This window comes from Delphinus delphis, chromosome 1, assembly GCF_949987515.2.
Source record: "Delphinus delphis chromosome 1, mDelDel1.2, whole genome shotgun sequence".
Taxonomy (NCBI): domain Eukaryota; kingdom Metazoa; phylum Chordata; class Mammalia; order Artiodactyla; family Delphinidae; genus Delphinus; species Delphinus delphis.
The window spans coordinates 151,848,202-151,855,492 of NC_082683.1; positions in this window are offsets into that span (position 1 = coordinate 151,848,202).

The window sequence follows — 7,291 nt, forward strand, 5'->3', positions numbered from 1 at the left end:
GGCAGAAGGCTGCCCCTGTGAATACTTGTGACAGATTCACGATCAGGCCCAGAGTAAGAATCAGAGTGTGTGGAGTTCACAGGGCTCGGTTCCGTTTTCAGCTGTGCTGTGAGAACGTGGCTGTTTCTCCGTGTCCCAGGGCCTGTGTCTCCCGTCCTGGAGGTGGGCCAGTCCTCCTCTTCCGGCGTGGACTTTGCCCTTTGCAAACAGCAGCAAGGTGCCCACAGCTGAGGCGCTTCGTTTCCGTTTGGGTGTGTTCCCTTTGCAGCGTCTACGCAGCCCCTCCTGCACAGGCTGCCTGGTGTTGAATGGAGGCCTGGGGAGCAGTGGTGGGGCTGCAGCTGTGGGAGGAGAGGGCTGGCTTCAAGCCTCTGCCCTGGGTGGCCAAAGTGATGAGCATCCGCGACCCCAACCCCGCATGGCCAGGCTGCTGGATTCAGGGCCTTGGGCCAGGGCAGTGGGTATGTGACTAGGAATTCTGCTGGGGCTCAAGTGGGGGTGTGAGGCTGGGTAAATAGAGGTTGAGAGATGCTGGGTTTCCAGTCAGGAGAATTGATGCCTTGGGATCATATAAGGAGACCGTGTTCAGTGCTTGAAGATGAACTGATTAACGTGGGAGTTAGATGAACATGTGTCTTGTGAGATGAACTGATTCACGTGGGAGTTCGATGAACATGTGTCTTGTAGGGACCCCTTATCTCTGCATCCGTGTATTCTGTGTATGCCCAGTATGCTCTATGCTAGCTTGTCCAGGGCGACTTGATTAACACTTTTTACTTATGAAGAATCTAATATTTCTGAGATGATGGGCTGCCCATCCAAGACCACGTTGAGAAGTGGGGGAGGAATCAGAATTGGGATTTATGGTTTTCTGCCCCTCGTGTGACCCAAGTTTGAATGCATGCATATTAGCCAGAGATAGTGAGCTAATGGAGATGGGAGTGAGAGGGGGGGAAGATGTGATTATTTTCCTCTGCTTTGTTACGACACCCCCAACAGTCACGGCTCATTTTCGGCCTCTCAGGGCTGCCCCGCTGGCCTTCCCCAGGTGCCCTGACCCTGTGTCCTGGGAGGGGCAGGAGGTAGATGCTTCCTCTGGAGGAGTGAGGGTGTGTGCATGTATTACTTACAGGTTCATGTGCATGTAGGAAGGGGCTGTCAGTTGCTGGCAGCCCTTCAGACCATGTAGAAAGAAAGTCACAGAGATGCTGAGGAGAAGGCTTGAAGGCAGAGCTGAGCTGCAGGGGGAATCAGGGACCATGTGCGGTGCCGGTCCTTACAGCTCCCTTGGCCCGCATAGTGCTGGAGGAGGGCATTATCTAACCAGGCAGCAGCTCCTCCAGGAGCCATAGCCTCCTTTAGCAGTGCGGGCCTTCTCTGAATCCAGAAACCAATGTCCTCATTTAAACCAACTTAACCCTCCGGTGGCAGCCGGCAGGGCGGGCTTAGCTCATTCTCTTCTTTCCCCTGTACTCTACTCCCAGGTGTTTCTGCCCTTCCCCAACATCCCCATCATTGTAGTTACTTTCCGTGTGTGTGTGTGTGTGTGTGTGTGTGTGTGTGTGTGTGTGTGGGAGAGAGAGAGAGAGAGATGGGGGAAGTTGGGTGAGCTTACTTTTCCTAATGCCTCTGATCCCACTATTAAGGTCAAGTGATTCAGCCCAGAAAGGAGGGTTTGTGTAGGGAACCTGCCGCAGGGGCAGGGAGCAGGGCATGGGGCGGGAGAAGAGGGGACAGGAGGGATCATGGTTGATGCTGCTGTCCTGTTCAGGGTGATGCTTGTCACACCAGCCACATCCGTCAGCTCTTAGGACTTGTGCTGTGGGTGAGGCTATACCCAGGGCAGCACGCACATGGGTTCTGAGGGGGACCAAGATGTAGATCCCACAGACCTGCCTCATGGCAGCAGATCCCAGATGTGAAGAAAGCAGGCAGAAGAGGGAGAAACTGAGACCTCCGGCACAGTGGCGATGGGGAGTGTGGAGAAGGCTCCCAGTGGAGGGAAGCCTTGACGGGGTTGGGGCCGAGGTCTGAGACAGGAAGCCTGGATCGGATGGACAGGGCCAGGCTCAGTTACGTGTTGATGGGCTGCCTCTGGTCAGCTGTTCTGGAGGCAGAGTGGCAGAGTGTGGCAACTTAGAGAGTGTCTAGACCCCAGAAAGTACTCCCTAGAATTCTAAACGGAAAACATCCTGATCGGGCCCAGCATCTTCCAAATCTGGTGTTGTCAGAACCAAGGCCAGGCCATCAACACTTGTGTACTTATTAAGTTATATTTTCAAAAGTGTCCTTTCATTGGCTGAAACAGCCAGTTGGAAATAGAAGTTGCTCTGAAATATTTTCTTTCACATATGTCTTTCTGATAAATTTGTATTTCCCCACAGTAATTAGCATAGTGTCTTGAAATAGTAGGTGCTTGATACATACCTCTCCCCACCTTCCCTGGGCATTATCCTTGGGATGGGGCAACATGCAAGACAGTAAGATAAGAAGATGGTCTCAGCCCAGGTCCTTTTATGGGCTGAGATTTCAGATGATTTCTCTTCCTTCTGGTTTAGAGCCAGTCATTGGCTGAAGGATTTGCAGGGTGGAGTTTGATCGTATTTCATCCACACTTCTCTGCCTTTCCTGTTGGAGACGTGGCTTCATCACTCACTTCTGGGGTACTTGGATAATGTAGATAAGATGCTGGCCCAAAGTATAATTTGGGTTAGGAAACACTGACCTCTTTCATACTTTTTATGATGACTTTCTATATTCTTAATTATCTCTTTGAGAAGGAGTGAGCTATTTTCAGCCAGTTTAGAGGAGTTTATTACTCCCAGAAGAACCTCCTGAGATGATAACAGGTCAGGGGAAGGAGGTGTCAGCAGGAGCTCCTTTGCATATTTGCCATAATCCTTCCTGTGGCTCAGTTTACAGGCATCCTAGGCAAGTTGTAGTCTGGGCATAGCTGTCACTTTCTCTCCATCATATACACCGGAATCTGTGGGCAAGTCTGGGCTAAATGTACCTCATTATAAACTCTGTGCTCGGATGTCAGAGCCTGTTTTTCCAGGTGGAGAGACCAAGACAGGAGAGGGACCTAGAGTCTCAGGCTTGGAAGCAACCTTTCATTTGGAAGCAACCTTTCATTTGGTCCAAACTTCCTCCAGATAGCAGCACCCCAGACTTGTGGTCAGCCAGCACCGCTTGAACCCCCAGTAACTAGGAGCGCTGCTCTGTGAAGCAGCGTTTTCTATTGTTGGACAGCTTCAACTCACATCCTTCCTTGATGCTGAACTCAAACTTTTCTTCCTACCATCCACCCTTTGGTTCTAGTTCAGCATCCTGGCCATCCTGATCATTCTTTTCTGAGCTCACTTTTGTCATCATTTCAAGAGTCAGACCAGTGTTAAGAGGCAATATGAAACAGTGGGAAAACATAGGCTCCAGGATTCATCTGCCTGAGTTTGCACCTGGCTTCACACTCAGCAGCTCTGTGACCCTGGTTATAATCCTAACCTCTCCAAGCCTCAGTTCATCCATCTGTAAAATGTGGATAATGATGGTACTTACCTCATAGAGTTGTTGAGAGGGCTAAATGAATTAACACATGTAAAAGGCTTACAACAGGGCCTGGCAACTACAAGCCACTCTGTGCATGGTAGCTTTTTATCTTCTCTTAAAATAAATTGTCTAGAATTGAACAGAGTATTCCAGGTGTGGTCTGTTCAGCGGGACTCTGATGCCGTCTACTTGACCATCTCTTTCTATTACATCAGACCCAGTTTGCAAATCACCGGTGTTTAAATTGGGCTCATTGTGCCGAAATCCTCAGGTTATTTTCCCGTGGACAGCTGCTAGGTTTAGGTCTCCCCTCTTCTACATAAAAGATGTGATCTGCTTTAGAGGGAAGGCCAGTGTCAAGGGGAGCCCAGAGCGTCCCTTCACATTTGTTCCAAACACACATGAACCCTCATTGATGCAGTCTGGTTGTTTTTATAATGCTACTCTATATCTGGTGTTCTATTTGGAAAATACCTTGACCCACACTGGTCTGAAATAAAATCCCCCCACCCCCACCATGGGTCTTTTCTCTCTCAGTGGGTCTCTTTCACTCTTCTCTGCTCATCTGATGCACACTTGCTTATCAAGGGAGCTGAGCTGAGCAAGTACCGTTGGAACTTCCTAACCTCCAAATTCAGCTCCACCACTTCTCAGGGTTCCCGGGATATAGGGGAAGGGACACAGATGCCCCAAACATATTCAGAGTGCCTGGCTTCACAGGTAAACCTTTGAGGCCCTGTAAATCCTTACTCTATAAGCCAGCTGCCTCTACATCATCTGGGAGCTTGTTAGAAATACAGAATCTCAGGCCTCACTCCTGACCTACACAATCAGAATCTGAATTTAACAAGATCCCCTAGGAGTTTCATATGCACGTTAAAATTTGAGAGGTACTGCTCTACATTATTCAACTTGGGGTAGAAATGAGGGTGAGGTGGGGAGAATTCTGTCTTCCAAGATCTTGAAATCAGTCTTACTGACGAGGCTTCTAGGGACAGGCATAAAACTATTTCCAGGATGTTTGATCATTAACTGCCTACATGCCCTGTTTGCCTCTTGGACTGCCAATAATAGGGTTTTTATAAAACACTCATGCATTTTTAAAAATATATAGACTGTATCTGTGTTTCTCCATTTTATTAGTAACAAGCTGTTGAGCATATTTCAAAGCTTTGAATTATATGTACAATTGGAATCTTTTCAATGATAGGTGTTTTACATTTATGATGTATCGGGTTGGCCAAAAGGTTTATTCAGTTTTTTCCGTAAGATGGCTGTAGTAGCACTTAGTTGTCTTTAACTTCAATGTGTTAGGTTGTATGTGGCAGCTGTCATGTCAGCGTGCATGTACAAAAAGACTTATCAAAATTGGTGAATTTTTGTGTAGCCATTTTAATATTGAAGATGGAAGGGAAAAAGCAACATTTTTGGCATGTCATGCTTTATTATTTCAAGAAAGGTGAAAACGCAACTGAAACGCAAAAAAAGATTTGTGCAGTGTATGGAGAAGGTGCTGTGACTGATCGAACGTGTCAAAAGTGGTTTGTGAAGTTTCGTGCTGGAGATTTCTCACGGGATGATGTTCCACGGTCAGGTAGACCAGTTGAAGTTGATAGAGATCAAATCAAGACATTAATTGAGAACAATCAACGTTATGCCATGTGGGAGATAGCAACATAGAATATCCAGATCAAGCGCTGAAAATCGTTTGCACCAGCTTGGTTATGTCCATCTCTTTGGTGTTTGGGTTCCACATAAGTTAAGTGAAAAAAACCTTCTTGACTGTGTTTCCACACGCGATTCTCTACTGAAACGTAATGAAAACGTTCCTTTTTTTAAAACAAATTGTGACAGGCAATGAAAAGTGGATAGTGTACAATAATATGGAATGGAAGAGATCATGGGGCAAGCGAAATGAACCACCACCAACCACAACAAAGGCCGTTCTTCATCCAAAGAAGGTGATGTGAATATGGTGGGATTGGAAGGGAGTCCTCTATTATGAGCTCCTTCTGGACAATGAAATGATTAATTCCAACAAGTACTGCTTCCAATTAGACAAACTGAAAGCAGCACTCGACGCAAAGCATCCAGAATGAGTCAACAGAAAACACATAATCATCCATCAGGATAATGCAAGACCGCATGTTTCTTTGATGACTAGGCAAAAACTGTTACATCTTGGCTGGGAAGTTCGGATTCGTCTGCCGTATTCGCCAGACATTGCACCTTCAGATTTCCACTTATTTCTGTCTTTACAAAATTCTCTTAATGGAAACAATTTCAATTCTCCGGAAGACTGTAAAAGGCACCTGGAACAATTCTTTGCTCAAAAAGATAAAAAGATTTGGGAAGATGGAATGATGAAGTTGCCTGAAAAATGGCAGAAGGTAGTGGAACAAGAGGGTGAATACGTTGTTCAATAAAGTTCTTGGTAGTAATGAAAAATGTGTCTTGTATTTTGACTTAAAAACCAAAGGCGCTTTTTGACCAACCCAATATTTCCTTTTTGTCAGTGTTAGGCCAGTATTTCAGTATGTGGAATCTTGATTCTGCCATAAATTTGTTAGCCATCCCTCCTGGCCTTGTCAGGAGCAAATCTGGTAGCCTTGCCTTCTGAGTCTTTATGCAAATTGTGGATGAAACCGCGGAACACAGCAGGATCTTGAACAGACCCCTGTAGCACTGGTTCATTCATTCAGCCAGCCTTACTGAGCGCAAGAGCTGCATCCTGCGTTCCGATGGGTTGGTTTGAGCTCTGGCTCTGCTCCCCGCTGCTTTTGTCACCTTTGGTGGGGTATGACCGTCCCAGACTCCCATTTCTTCATCTGTAATTGAGGAAATTGGAGTAGTCATCAGGATCCCTGAGGTGCCTTAAAGAAATGCATGTGCCTGGGCCTCCTTCCCTCTCCCCCAGAGATCCTAATTCAGTTGGTCTGTGGTGGTACCCAGGTATTAGTATTTTTAAAAAGCTCTCTAGGTAATTCCGGTGTGAAGCCAGTATTGAGAACCCCTGGACCAGACATCTCTGACTGCACGATCTGCCGCTCCGATCTCAGAGGCTCCCTGGCAGCCTGATAGGCATCTTCTGGGGCCTCTGGTCCCACCGCCTGAGCAGTACTGGCTGGGTCTGTGATAGGAGAGACGGCTTGGTGTGCTGGTGTAGCACAGTGGTCTGGTGCTGGGCAGGCCATGCAGAACTGTAGGGTATCCTTATCTTCCCCAAATCCCTGGGAGAGGACTTGAGATGCCTCGTATCAGGCACTCGCTCCCCTGCCCTTCTCCTCTGGACAAAAGAATTATCTCTGACTTCTCTGACGTTAGCTACTTTCCTGTGTTTCGGAGCTTTGCTGCTTAAGAAAAATAGCCGAAGGCCGGTGTAAGTCAGTTTCAGCATCAGCTGGACAAGATGGCTTCCTGTCTGATTCCTCTCTTTGTCCTCTCTTTATGTCCCCCTGGAACTCAGGAGGTGACAGCACCTCTGAGGCCTTCTCTTACAGGTCTTTCCCTTGATGGGCTCCCACAGGCCAAAAACCGCCCCACGTTGGAGCTGTGGCAGCTCCCGGGAATCTTGCTGGCAACACATGGATGCATGCAGACTCCTCTGACTTGGCACGGGGGGTCAAAGCACTGGCTTGCCTAGCTTGGGGCAAGACTGGCCTCTACCCTGGGGCTCAAGATGTTGCTCTGAGCGTCCCTTCACTGCCTCTGGGGTAGGAGTGTGCCCAAGGTCTGTGTCATC